The sequence below is a fragment of the Vanacampus margaritifer genome, chromosome 4, assembly GCF_051991255.1.
Source record: "Vanacampus margaritifer isolate UIUO_Vmar chromosome 4, RoL_Vmar_1.0, whole genome shotgun sequence".
Taxonomy (NCBI): Eukaryota; Metazoa; Chordata; class Actinopteri; order Syngnathiformes; family Syngnathidae; genus Vanacampus; species Vanacampus margaritifer.
In genome coordinates, this window is record NC_135435.1 from 12,026,764 (window position 1) to 12,041,352 (window position 14,589).

Below are 14,589 nucleotides of genomic sequence, written 5' to 3' on the forward strand. Positions count from 1 at the left end.
TTTGTAACATAATAAGTGCCAGCACAATGACTGCAATGCGAGAAAGAGCACCACAGGGAAGAGAAGGGGGGAAGGGAGACCGCATGTCTGTCGGAAAGAGTTTTTTTTTTGGTGTGTGTGTGTGTTGATTAGAAAGTATAATGAGCTCTAAAGAAACAAGAAAAAAATCTCTCCTGAGACTGATGGAAAACAAATTAATCTGGTGATTCGGATTTAATTATTATTTTTCTATTAGTCCACCCTGCAAAGACAGGGACAGCCGTCAGAAGCAAGGAGCTGTGCTTGCATTTATTGATTTTTGCACAGACACATTCAGGGGAATACAGATGAATCTGCCCTCCTCCCCGCACAATCCTCATTGTGGGATGATGCCATTAACACGGCAAGCTTCCAGCAACTCTGAGATGCTTAATTTGAACAACATAAAGTGATCTTAAAATAGTGCTCAAACAAGAAACGCACCCTTTTCTACAGCTGAATTACACCTTGCTTACCGTTTGGCACGACAGTACATCATAACAATTAAGCACTCAATAAATTAAACGAAGACAGTGTTCTGCTGTGTTAAGCAATGTTGTCGCGCTAACATCTTACAGCCGTACGGTAATTTAATTTGATCTTTTGCTTTGTATTCATATAAGAACCTCACAATTGAACTGCAATTAATCTCCCCACATCAGATTCTGTCTTTGCAGCATCCTTTCAATACATCACCAGCATTGAGCACAATATAACAGTACACAATATAATGCTTTGCAAAGTCAATGATTTGAACTGCAGACTTGATTAAAGCATGGGGGACCAATTTGCCACTGGTGTATGTAATATTGCTGCGCCTCAAGTAACACTCACACTCGCTCTCAATGACATGAAATTCTGCGATTATGCTACATGAACACTCTTATTGATTAGAGTGCAACCATCCGTCATTGAGGAAGGTTTGCAATTGATGTAATGGCTTTGAGTGTGCAGAGCCAATTGAGGATCTTCCTTCAGCTTTTCTGAAAATGGCGTATTGAAATCAATGTGACAGTGAAAAAGTGCCCTTCATTCTTTACCTTTAACCCCTGGGACATGGAGAGGGAGTGCACTGAAATATGCGGCAGAGTTTTGTGGAGCAGCTGTTCTAAAGTTAGCCCTCAGTGACAGAATGCAACCACAAACATTTTTCTTTTCACTGAATGCCTTCCAATTAAATCAGACGGAAACAAAAGTAGATATTCCAGGTATCTTCAGGTAGACTTTTTACTTTTACGCCCTACATTGAGAACAAACATCAGAAATTTATATTTCTTAATTATTCAAAATCGGCTCATTACTTGGGCTGGATTTTAAAAAATGTAATAATGGATATCAAATCAATTTTCCTTTTTGAGCCTGATATCGATTTATAAAACCATTAATTGATTATTTTAATACCTCTTTTTCCCATACATTCATAAGAAAATTTAATTTTTAGCATCTTACTGTTAATAGTCAATGGTTATTACTATTTATTTTATATTTACAATTATTGAATTTGAATTATGAAAAATTGTCACTTCATCCTTGCTGATGTCAATGTTTGTGTAGCACCTAGTGATTATAACACGTCTTACTTTCTTTAATTAACTAAATAATTTAACCTGTTGCTGCCTTTACAAATGTTATTTGGAATTTAATGTTTGTGGAATTTTTGTCATCTCCTCAATATTTAGGAATAATTGATGTTCCATAATTAATCAATATCGGATTGAATTGAAGTGAATTCAGTAGGGAAAAATTTAAATCGAATTGAACTGAACTCTTGTGAATCGAAATCGAATTGACTGAGGAAATTAGAATCAATACCCAGCCCTACTCATTACTTTATTCAACCTTCATGGCTGACAAAATGACTTAAAAAAAATATGTAAAGTCAACCACATTAAGGATCTTGATAACTCTTTGATTGAGATTTTGGGGACTTATAAAGGGAAACTTTATGTATAAATATATGCATATGTTGTATCTTCTGTTAGCTGCAGTTTCCATAAATCTATGATTTATTATTAAAAAAGAAGAAGTATATTTTAAAAAATATTTTTAGGTCTTCACTCATGAAGTGTGAATTTCTGAGAATGGGACCCTTTTCTTTACTTATTACTTAAAATCATATAGGTTGTAAATATCTGCAACAAGAAGCATGTTAGTCATCATCTACACGTACTTACAGAGTTGAGAGACAATCGCACGTCCTCATCAAAAGTTGATGTACAACGCTTTTACAAGATTGTAAGTACTTTGCCTAGGTAAAAAGTAATGGAAGACATCTCAATTTTTTTTTTCCTGCCAGGTTGACTAATAAACTCGACACAGTCCAAAGGAGAGCACTTTCGACAGTGTTTATCGTGGCGAATGTAACTGCGCAGAGCCCTTCTGCATGATGTAATACACAGAAGGGAGAAATCATCATAATAGCAGTAGTGGAGTGACTCATTTGTTGATGAGGTGTATTCACAGTGTCATTCGGTGGTGAGATGCGTGCACATGGTGTCGGTGTGTGTGACGGGAGCGGGAGGGCGAAAGACAGAGCGAGAATGCATTAGTGTGCTGCTTTTCTGGGAACGAGGAGTCACTTATGCCAGGAAAAGTGCAGAAGCAAGTCTGAGGCCCTTCAGTGATGCATCGCTCCACAAAAGCATGAGCTCACAAACAAATGTCTCCCCGGCGAGGCCGAATAACCCCAATCCAACAAAAAGACATTCATACTCATGTCATTTTATGCACACGCCAAACAGATTTTCCATTTTCGGCATCTTGCAGCTAAGTGCTGTGCTTTCGCTGAGGCAATCAAATCTCTATTTCCTTCACATGAACATCACCCCAGAAAAAAAAGCACCCAGCAGCTGAATACACTTAGCTGTGCACTTTCTTTTTTACAATTGGATCAACGGAAAATGAAGTAACGTGGAGTATCCTCTGGCATGAAAGAAAAGATTCTCACACAAAATGATTTTTAGTTCAATGCCTCATGTTGTTTTGCATTTGTGACACCTGCAGCCGAGGGGATTTTACTTGTCACAGCTGACACGAAACTAAATGTGAGTAGTGGTTCTTGATTTTTTTACTCCAATTACCACCAAGAACATACTTGGCACCAGTCCTGTACAAATACAGTAATGCCATCAAGACAAAAAAAAAAAAAAAGTACAATTAACTCATTCACTGTCATTGACGGCTATAGACGTCAAAAATTCATTTGAACTATTTCTATTAGTTTCACATTTTTGAGTGTGACAACCTAGAATTTTTTTATTGTACATTTAGAACAGATATAAAATTTGTGATTAATCGTGAGTTAACTATTGAAGTCATGCGATTAATTACAATTAAAAAATGTTATTGTCTGATGCCCCTAATTTTTAATAATCTTTCATTTTCTTTTCTTTTCTGAGGGGCACCAGGCATAATTATTATTTTTTTAATTATAATTAATCACATTACTTCACTAGTTAACTCAAGATTAATTTGTTTCAAAAAACATTTTAGGTTTTCATAGTCTCGTTAACAAAAGTGGAAAAAAAATTGAAACTAATAGAAATAGTTCAAATTATATTTTGACGTCTATAGCCGGCAATGGCAGTGGATGAGTTAATATCCTTGTGCGCCTTTTCAAACTTAAATAGGAAAATATGGTACCCAGTGCGCTTTTTAGGTCCAAAGTTTTAGTATGTTCTCTGTCATTACTAATGAGGCAAAATTGTACACTTATTGACTGTGTCTTACTTGTACTACTTGTGGCACTCTATAAATTCTACGTTAATATTGAGTGCTTCACTAGTAGTACTAGTAGCACACATCTCAACTGGATTTGCCCCCAATTCAAACAGTACTATTAAGACAGTTGTTACTAGTGTGCTGAAGTGTCTTATTGGCCGTGAAAGATATACTAGTACATTGTACTTAGAGGGAAGTCAAACTTTTCATTCAACATTCTTGTTAATACTACATTTGTGTAATATGAGTTAAATAGCAAAATACATCCATTTTTATCCATGTCAGGGAGCGGCCATTTTGCGACTTGCTGTTGACTAAAGATGACATCATAGTTGCTCAAGGCTCAGGCAACGACCAATCACAGTTCACCTGTTTTTTTAAGCTGAGCTGTGATTGGTTGTTACCTGTGACCTGAGCAACTGTAATGTCATTTTCACTCGACCTGCAAGTGGCAAAATGGCCACTTTCTTATATTGATAAAAATTGATGGATTTTGCTGCTTAATTCATATTCCACTAGCACAATATTAACCAGAGTAGGGTTGATCTCAAATGACGTCACGATTTCCTCATTAATATGCATGAGTCGGACAAAGCGAGTAGCGACACACGCAAACACATCATTTTGGAAGAGAACGACATCCCAGGCGTGAAATCTCAACATGGTTCAATCGACAAACACACTTTGGAACAGTTTAAACGGTGGTTGACATGCGGAGACCTCAAAGTAGGCGGGAGGGGTGACTTCCCCTTTAAGTTGGATATCATTGACTTCTTCTAGGTTACGGTTATTGGTTAGTTTGCTTAGAACACATGGCACATGATGCTTGAATAATACTTTCACAATATTGTGATTCCGCATTTTGACTTTCTATTAAGTCACCCAGCAGTGACTTGTAATGCAAAGCAAAACCTTTCATGGGCTTCCACACAAAGAAAATCCACAGGAGACTCTCACCTCCTATTGACAGCAATTGTTGTTGGCAAAGTCGGTCGTCAGAAATGTTCTCTGCTTCCTTTCAAACAGTTTGATTTGGTGGCGCGTTCTCTTTAAATTTTGGTTCAAAGCACAGAAAAGGCTCTTTTGGTACATTTAACACCAAACGAATCTCAACTCAGTCACGTCTCGTGTAACAGGATTGACACTCAAGTTTTTTATGACACAACGAACATGTGCATAAGTCAAGTTACCACTGTATTACTAAAGTATTATAAAACAGGCACGGCGAAAAATAAAAATAATTCAAAATACTTTATGTACAGTGGTGCCTCACGACCTTGACCATGCTCTTATTTCAAAACACTTGTATCTCAAATCATCTTTCCCTATTGAAATGAATGGTGATACAATTAATCCATTCCTGCCCTCCCAAAACACCTACATCATTTTTTAAAACATCTATTTTCATTTTTTTTTAAATTGCAATTAACGGTATTGTACAAAACACAGTCAAGACGACCCCCTCATACTCATGATTCGGCACCCATGGATTCACCTATTTCCGTATTTATGTCGTATATATATATATATATATTTTTTAGCAATTCCATTTTGGGGGTAGAAAACACTGATTGAGGTTTACCCCCACGCAGTCAAGAATTTTTTACACTGATTTTGTTTTGTGGGCCGTCCCGGTCCTTATGCGGGGGTCCATTGCACACTCCACATTTGCTCTCCACGTACACGCAAGGAAAATGTGAGCACAAAACAGAACTGTACCTAATGTATTGTTTTACCTGTTCTTCAGGTTTACTGGCAGTTGGCAAATCTGCCTCATGGCACTTTTGCCACCAAGTGATGATATCTGTCCACCGCAAAGAAACCAATGTGAGTTGATTTTGTCCGGATGTTGGAACATTTAATGATGCCATCTTGCAGTGGGGGGTCTGAAGCACACATAAATCCAAACTTTTTTCTTTTTTTAAACTGAGTTAGAAGCTTGGTCGTGGAACTGATAAAACTTGTAAGTCAAGGTACCACTTAGAATCGACATGATGAATGAAATCAAACTGTTTCTAAATGTTTTTTGTAGATTAGAATCCCTGAAATCTGTAAAATGAGACATGTTGAAAATGTGCTGTGAAGGTTTATCAGTTCCTTATCTTATTTAAGATGATTCTACAGTATGTGGAGTGCATGTGTGTGGAAAAACATTCCATAGCTGTAACATATTGTTTTTGAGCAGCTTTTAATGAGGTAATGCATGCATAGTTCACCATTCTGATTCATGGACACAGTCTCTTACTGTATTCAACATTTTTTTTTTTAACTATTACTGATTTTTCCACATTTGAACATGCGTCTAATTGAGCACAAAGTGCCGACGTATTTATTTGGATAGCAGGATAACATAAAAGACTGATTCGTTCATACATTTATGATGTGAATGATGCGTTAGTCATTTCTTGGTCTTTGTTTCCCAAATGAAAAAAATACAGGCAGACAATCATAATGTGATGATAATAAACTACAGCACCCAAATTCTACGTCTGATCCAATTATAGAGCAAGTCTTTTGAATGCACAAAAAAAACATCCATGCATATCACGAGCTATTTTCAGACTGTGTGTCAGGAGCATTAAAAAAAATGTAAAAAATTTAAAAACTCAGCAAACTCTCATGTTTGTATATATAAACCATAATGGCTATTATTAAATGTAAGAAGAAAAAGGAGCTATTATGTCCACAAACATGTTGTTTTCCTTTCAGTCTTCAAATAAACAATAAGTAAATGGATTTTCAGTGGTGCGTCAAAGGTTTTGAGTAAAAGTTGTAAGTTATTGTTTTTTAGATTGGCTGAAACATCTTAATCATAACTGAATACTATAATATATACATATATATTTTTACATTTGATTCCATTCTAAATAATGCTTTTGAAAGCCTAGTTCAAAATGGTTGTGAAATAGTAATAAGTTGTTGAATTGCCTTTATGTGAGCATCCTTCTATCTAGTTGTCATTATTTGCATTGACAGCATTAAAAAAAAAGCTTTTTTTTCTTCCTACAGTTTTGATGAATTGTCACGATGTTTGTGGGAAGCTTTTGGATCATGCCTGTGCAAGGCAACATATTCTCCCTCGAGCTAACAGCTTGCTTTGTCTTCATCATGAGCTGACATTTGGCCCTAAGCTTGATTGAAGTGTTTTTTTTTAAGAGACCCATCTCTCAGCTTCAGCTTCACTGACGCCATGTTTAGAAATTGTGTGCTAAAAGACACTTTGACAATTTGTGTGAGATTTTATTAAGTCATGAGTATGAATAGTATAGAATACCTAGAATACTCAAGTAGCGGCATGTCATTTAGATGTCACAGGAAAATTTTATAATTAGCTCTGTACATGATGCTGTTTGTCATTTCATAATTTGTAACATAACATTTGCCATTGATTGGTTCTATTTACCAATTTAAACCACTGTAACAGTCTGCACAGGTTCAACATTAAGTGCACTTAAATATATTAAGAAACTGTCCTGAAATAATAAATCAATTTTAAATGTAAAGTGAAATAAAAACTTAATCAAAATAAATATTTGAAAGTGAACTGTTCTAAATGATTAAATGCAAATATACTGAAAAGTTCAACACAACTGAACTGTACAAACCCGCTGTACTGAATAAAAACACACACAAACACACAGCACATATTCGAGAATCACTGGACTATCTACTTGAGTATCTACTTGAGTATGATCCCTAATTCAGTTGGTAGCTGTATTATTCACATTTTCATGAAACAGTTTTTTTAACCAACCAAATCAGTGGATTTAATTGATGCAGATAAACATCTCGTCTACATGTATGCAGACAAAATATTCACCAGTTTGCATGCTTAAGATGGATCACAGTGATGATTACGCTCAACCAAAATCAGTACATCATAAAGCTTCTGACTTAACAACATCATGCTCTATAATAGCTTAAATACTACAAATTCAAGGACCTTTACAAATATCTCCAATCAATTGCACAAAATGTTGAGGTTGCTCAAAATATTTGCCAGCGATCACTTGTAGATGTTGGGAGTCTGTGGGGGTGGTCCTTAAAAAATAAACACACGGGCCTTGTGTTAATTAATAGTGGCAGGCCTGTGTTGCTCTTGGCGGTGTGTGAGCAGACATTGTGGCCTTCCCTGGGTGCCGCCTGGTCAAAAATAGGGCACCACAGCGCACAGAAATGATCACAATGGTGACATCATCCTTGCCTTCAATGTGCAGAGGCTCCCCTCAGTGCTCCTCTAAACAAAGAGCAGTGGGCACGGAGGGAGGGAGGCAGATGTCACTTTGTGTCTGGGGAACATTAAGACCAACAAATGTTCGCTGAGTGTTTTGGGGGAAGCCTTTTAGTGGTTGTGTTGGGTTAGTCACTGCTTGGAAAAAGTCCCTAATTGAGAATAAACGGCTCCAACATTTTACTTTGTCATTACTCTCTACAACACGTGGATTTAAATGAAACAGTCAGATCAACAGGATATGTATTTGCTGGAGTCAACAATGTCCCTAAATAGCTTACAAGCATGTTAGTTGTCGGCCCCAGACATGAGAGCGAAAGTGTTGCCACATGTGGCCTTGCCTCTTTACCATTTTCATTTACCTGATCTGTTTCCAATTGCAAAGGATACCTACACAGACCAAAAACAACAGCTAGTAAGAAAAAAACATGCCTTCAAAACATTTCCTCTCCATGAACAGATGGTTGAGAGCATCATCATCATTGGAAACGAATATTATCTTTAGGAGTGAGTTTCTCAAAGCATAATATAATAAAAACCTGTGCATAATTGATACCCTCCAGTTAACGATTGGCTATAGATTACACATGATGGTGGCAAAGCACTACTTTTGTCTAAATGAAGCTCCTCACCTTACATCAGCATAGTTCATTGACACTGAGATGGCAGCAATGCACCACTTTTGTAAATTAAGGTCCTCAACTCCCTTCAACATAGTTCATTGGCACCAAGATGCCCTGCCTTTATTGAAATAAAGCTCCTCAACTCACTTCAACATTCTTCCTTCGCACCAAAATGGCGGCAATGCACTATTTTTACCTAAACAAAGTTCCTGCCACAAGATGGCTGCAAAGTTACACTTTTAATGCTTTGGCCTGAGCACAGAAGCACAAATAGCGATTTAAAAAAATCAAGCAGTGAAAAGAGAACTTGCGAATGACCAAACCAAAAATACCGGTATGTGAGGGTTCAATGTAAAATGTCTTTCTTCCTAGTCAAATTACTTTTTAAAATCTATTCCACTCTGTTTTGAGTTATTCTCTTACTTGAATCTTCCTTTTTATTTGCACTTGAAATAACTCTGAACTTTTTGACCTCATGTTGCTTTGAGTGATTTCTCCTCACAAAGCATGGCAGGGACTCTTGAAGACCCCAAACTTAGTATGATCATTCTCCTCTGAACCGGCCTTTGTGGTGTCCGTGTGTCTCCACAAACATAGTGAGAGAGGAAAGCTGAGCAAGCGAGCGAGGGAGGGAGAGGAAACAGATTCTTAAGACCTGGACGAGCCGTGGGAAAATAGGGGTCTTGTAGAGGAAAAGCAGAAATGTCTCAGGACATTCCTTTGTGATTACACACTGCTGGACAAATCCAGACATTCTTCAAGTTATTTAAAATCCACACCGTGGGCATGTATTTTTCTTTTCTATTTTCTTAATTGCACAAGTAGTCCACAAGAGCGTGCTTTGTGTATGTTTACTCACCCCACCTTGCTATTGTACAATGCACACTAAAACAAGCAGACATTCCAACAGCTTATTTCTTCTTGCGATTACTTTCTTTAAACATGATTTAGATGTATGATTTAAATAAAGACCTGACTTTCATCTTTTTTTCCTGTCAGGGGTCACCGCAGCGAGTCACTTGCATTATTTGTTTGGCACAGTTTTTACGCCGAATTCCCTTCCCAACATCACCCACTCTTAAAAATGTTCCTTATGGCATCTTGGTGCTAAGGAACTATGCTAAAATGATTTGAGGAACTACAATGCTATCTTGTGGCATCCCTAATCAATTATGACGTCCATTACTTGTGTATTTTCACAAATTCCTTGTGTTTTCACATAGTTGACAAAAAAGATCACCCAGATTCTGACTTTGACCTAGTGTGGTTAAGCAGTACAAAAAGCTGGATGTCTAAAATGCACAACCTATTCACAATGATTCAGCAGCTACATACAGTAGATCTGGACATGTTGCCATGAAGCATTACTTTGTGTGCACTGGTGATAAATGATCACAGGTATCCGAGGCACATAAAAAAAGGAGTGGAGCAAGAGAAGGATATTGTGCACACATCTCAGGTTACATGTCCATGAGTGGCGGCAGGCTGGCCTGGAAGACTTTGAGCTGCCTTCAGTGGAAAAACAAGCATGTTCTTCCCTCGCCACAGCTAACATGAATGAGAAACAGCTCTGAGGAATGCTCCATTATCATCCTATCAGCGGCACTGGGGGAGGAGAGCTTGTTGTCTCTGTTCACACAGCAGTGTGCACAATCATGTGTCTGAAGGAAGGAAAGGGGGTGGGGGGGGGGTGAATGGTACTGGCCTGTAGCCCTGCAATTGGGTTGAGCAGTCTCCTCCCCTGCTCTGCAGACCTTGTACTTCCTCGTTTGTCTAGGTCACGCGTCCTTTTTTTTTGTCAGCAATTAATTTGCGGCAGCGCCCTCCTATATTTATCCCTTTCTTTCGACTCTCCTTCACCTTTTGCTCTGTTAGCCTTGAGTAGATTTACATTTGGGTGATCACTGTTATGCTGCATGCACAGGACTGATAATGGATCGCCGGTGCTTTCAGGTGCAACATTTTACCATGTATGATGAGTATGCTGTTGACCTTCACATTGTTATGCATGTAGCTGTGCAAAAAAGGATTATGGCTGACCTTTCTGGAACCCTTTGCATTTAACACCACTACAATGTGTTAACAGCTTTAGATTTTGAATTAGTTGTACTCTGAAATAAGTGTTTTTTCTTATATCATATCTGTGATCAGAAGGCAAATTTAACATTAAAAGGCAATTTCTTATGAAAATGCATTAAAATGTTGGAAAGCTAAACTGAAATGCTGTGAGAAAAATTTAATTTTTAGTCTCAATACTACACGTACTTACACAAATCAATTATTCCCACAGAACTTGAAAAAGGAATGGCTTGAATCTGTCAAGAAATGTGGAAGCAGGAGAGAAATATGTCAAATCGCTGTCCATTTAAGATTTTATTGTGGAATTTCAGGAAGACTGTTAATAATACCCAATATAAAAGGCCTGACTGAGCTGATCAGTTTGACATTGGGATGGTTTAAACCAGACAAGAAATGTGGTAAGAAAGAGGATGTCAATATGTAAAATATCTCTAAATTTGGGGATTCTATTTAATAATTTGGGCAATATGATAAATACTTCCAAGATATCCTGAATGAGCTGGACACTTTTAAGTTGGAATGGTTTGAATCGGGTGAGAAATGTAGTAGGTGGAGGTCAAAATGTCAAATATCTCTTCATTTGTTTAGTTTTTTTGATAATGTGGGAGTTTGAATGTTTTTTTTAATCGGTTGAGTAATAAAGGTCTGCATTAATTTGGGTTGTTGCCAGGGTAAATGTAGAATAATGAAAAGTGTAGGGGATTTTGGAAATGCAGAACGAGTTTTCAAGATGTGAAAGATGGAAATATGAGTTACATTTGAAACATCTCCATCCATCCATCCATCCATTTACTACCGTTTATCGCGTGTCGCGGGGGCAGCAGCTTTAGAAGGGAAGTCCAGACGTCCCTGTCCCCAACCACTTCAACCAGCTCCTCGGACGGGATCCCAAGGCGTTCCCAGGCCATCCGAGAGACATAGCCTCTCCAGCATGAACATCTCCATTCATTAAAAAAAAAAAATCCCCGTGAAAAATGTGGAAAAATTAACGATTGCTGAAAGTGCATTCACCTATATGTCAATCTTCACCCAAATGTTTTAATTTAAAGTAGATTAATAAATGAATGTGAAGACCTGATCCAAGGTTTCCTGCTAAATTAGAGAGGAGTTAGAGTATGCAAATCAAATGAATGCTGCTAATCCAGGATTTACAGCGATGGCAGGATCTACAGTACTTTTCAAAACAATTATTCTAATTGATCTAATTAAACTTGTTGAAACCGGATTTAATTGTCCCCCTGACTTGGCAAACAACTTCTGGAATGCAAATTAAAGACGGAGTAGTTATTGGAAAACTGAGACTCTGTGGTAGGTAAAAGTGTGAACTACAACGCTCTCTAGTGGTTTTCAAATATTCCCGAGTTTACAATGACGTAATCTCTTAATAGATCGCCGTACAAATCGGAATATCATGCTTCTCCAATCTCAGAAGTATGTTCCTCCAACATTGCAAATTTAGTTTCATCTGCATGAATTGAATGCCTATTGATTTTTTCCCCAACTTTGATGCAAACATCTATTAAAAATAAAAATGAAAAATAAATAAATAAATATTGACCTTGTTCTGTTTTGACAGCAAATCTAAAAATAAAATAAAAAATCAGCAATGGTAACTTTGTTGGATAAATTATTATTAAAAGTGTCCCTCATATGGGGTGTTTTATGCAGCTTTAAGTCTTACTACACATTATACATTGGAAAGGCAAAAAATATATATTATGGTATATGTAAAGCTACAAATTCAACACAGTAGTGCACGTGAGAAAAATGTATCAGTGAATGTCAGTACAAAGGCTAAATGAATAGCCTCGAGCAGCATTGTACACTGCACATCTTTTAATTTTAATGGTCTCGTTAAGTAATTACAGTACATTCTGTGGCACGTCAAAGTGGGGATTTGATGTGAAAGTATTTATGTCCCATGTCAAAGCAGTGCTGTTCAACAGCAATAAAACCTTTACCTGTGACTATTAGAATCAACACCATAAAACGCTGTCGACTAAAAGGGAGATTAAACAATGAATCTTTTTATCAGCGGTCATGAAATCGGGGGCAGTATGCTGTTGTAGTGGTTAGCACAAGTGCTGTATAGGCCAAAAATCTCACTTTTTTGTGAGTGTGAGAGGTTTCCGCGGCCAATGTGAGGCTTGTTTTGGTGCATGCAAGAGTTTTTGGGTATGTATGAGAGAATTTATGGTGTCTATGAAAGTTTTTTTGGGGGGGTGTTTATGTGAGATTTATTTTGGTGTGTAAGTTTTTTGGTGTGTCGGGGGGTGATGTGAATGTGAGTGTCGGTGTGAGAGTTTTTTGTGTGTGTGCTTTTGTGCGTGTGGAAGAAACTACAGGTGCTAAAAAAAAATCCAGTGTTTCCAAAATTTGTTTATTTCAAGTGACCAACTAAAAAAGGCCTTCAAACACAGAAATTGTTGCCTTCTGAAAAGTGCATTCAAGTCATCTGCCCTCACTACTTTGTTGGGCTTCCTTTTACTTTAGTTACAGCATCAAGTTATCATGACATGTAGACGATAAGCCTTTGGCACAGTTCAGGTGTTATTGTAGCTCAGGATGCTTTGACATCGGCCTTTAGATTGCCTGCATTTCAGGGCTTTTGTTCCCTTGTCTTCCTCTTGACAATACAACATCAATTTTCAATGGGGTTCAAGTCAGGCGAGTTTGAATAATATAAAATAATATAAAATATATTTTCTCCAAAAAAGCTCATCATCAGCAGGAAGTATGATGTGGACTTGATAAAAGAAAGGAGCCACAGCAGCAAATGACATGGCTCCCCAAACTTCACACTTAACTTGAAGCAGTTTGATTTTTGTGCTTATCCAGACTCTGGGGGACCTTGATTTCCAAAGGAAATGCGATATTTACTTTCATCTGAAAAGAGGACTTGGCACCACTGGGCAACAGACTAGCGGCCTACTTTTTCTCCTTCACCCAGCACAGACACTTCTGATATTGTTTTGGGTTCAGACAATCTGTAGCGCATGTCATGCAGACGTCTGTATGAGGTGGTTCTTGATGCACTGACACCAGCCTCTCTCCCTCACTCAAACCATTCCAGCTTAAACAAATTTAGCTCATTCCCCATTATTGTACAACATTCTGTGTTATCTAATATCATTTGACATCATTCAATATCATTCCAAGTCATTCCACAATTTTTCATTTAGCCTTTCAGCCTTCAACACACGCAATTTCTCCAGAAATTGCATTCTCTAGTTCACAATATTAATATTTTTATTTATTGTAAATATTTGTATAGAATGCTTTGTCTTCAACAAAAGTAATGTGGTGACCACTGTCAGTGGTGGTACAGCACCCAAGCGCACGCTAGTGACCAGCCACCACTGTTTATGCATTTTAGACCACAAAAAAGTTCTGAGCAAATATTTGCCATTTTGTGTTTTTATTGATCTACAGACATGTTTTATTCTAAATGATTATCATGGTTATTCGGTAATGCCTTAGAGTAGACTGGTAGACTAGAATAGGCTGATAGGTACCTACAGTAAAAGTTACAAGGCCACCTTCTCTTTTATTTTGTTGTGTGCAATGGTCACCACTAGGTGTCAGAAACAGTTCATACACAATAATTGCACTTTGTGCTTGTTTTTAATTGGGTTGTAAAGTTAGTTTTCTGAAGATACCTTTTCCATTCAGTGTTTTCAACAGGCAAATGAAATAAGGCAATCAATCACAAACAACAAAGACATCTCACCACATGCAATAATAAACAACCCCCCCCCCAAAAAAAAAAAAACAACAACCGTATTTTACTTGTGACACATGACATGACCCAAACATATTTGTAATTATGAGACCAATACTTTCAATTTTTATTAGAATGATTGCAATGAGTTTATAATTTGGTGTATGAGACTTTCCTGTTGAAGTTGAAAACATTAT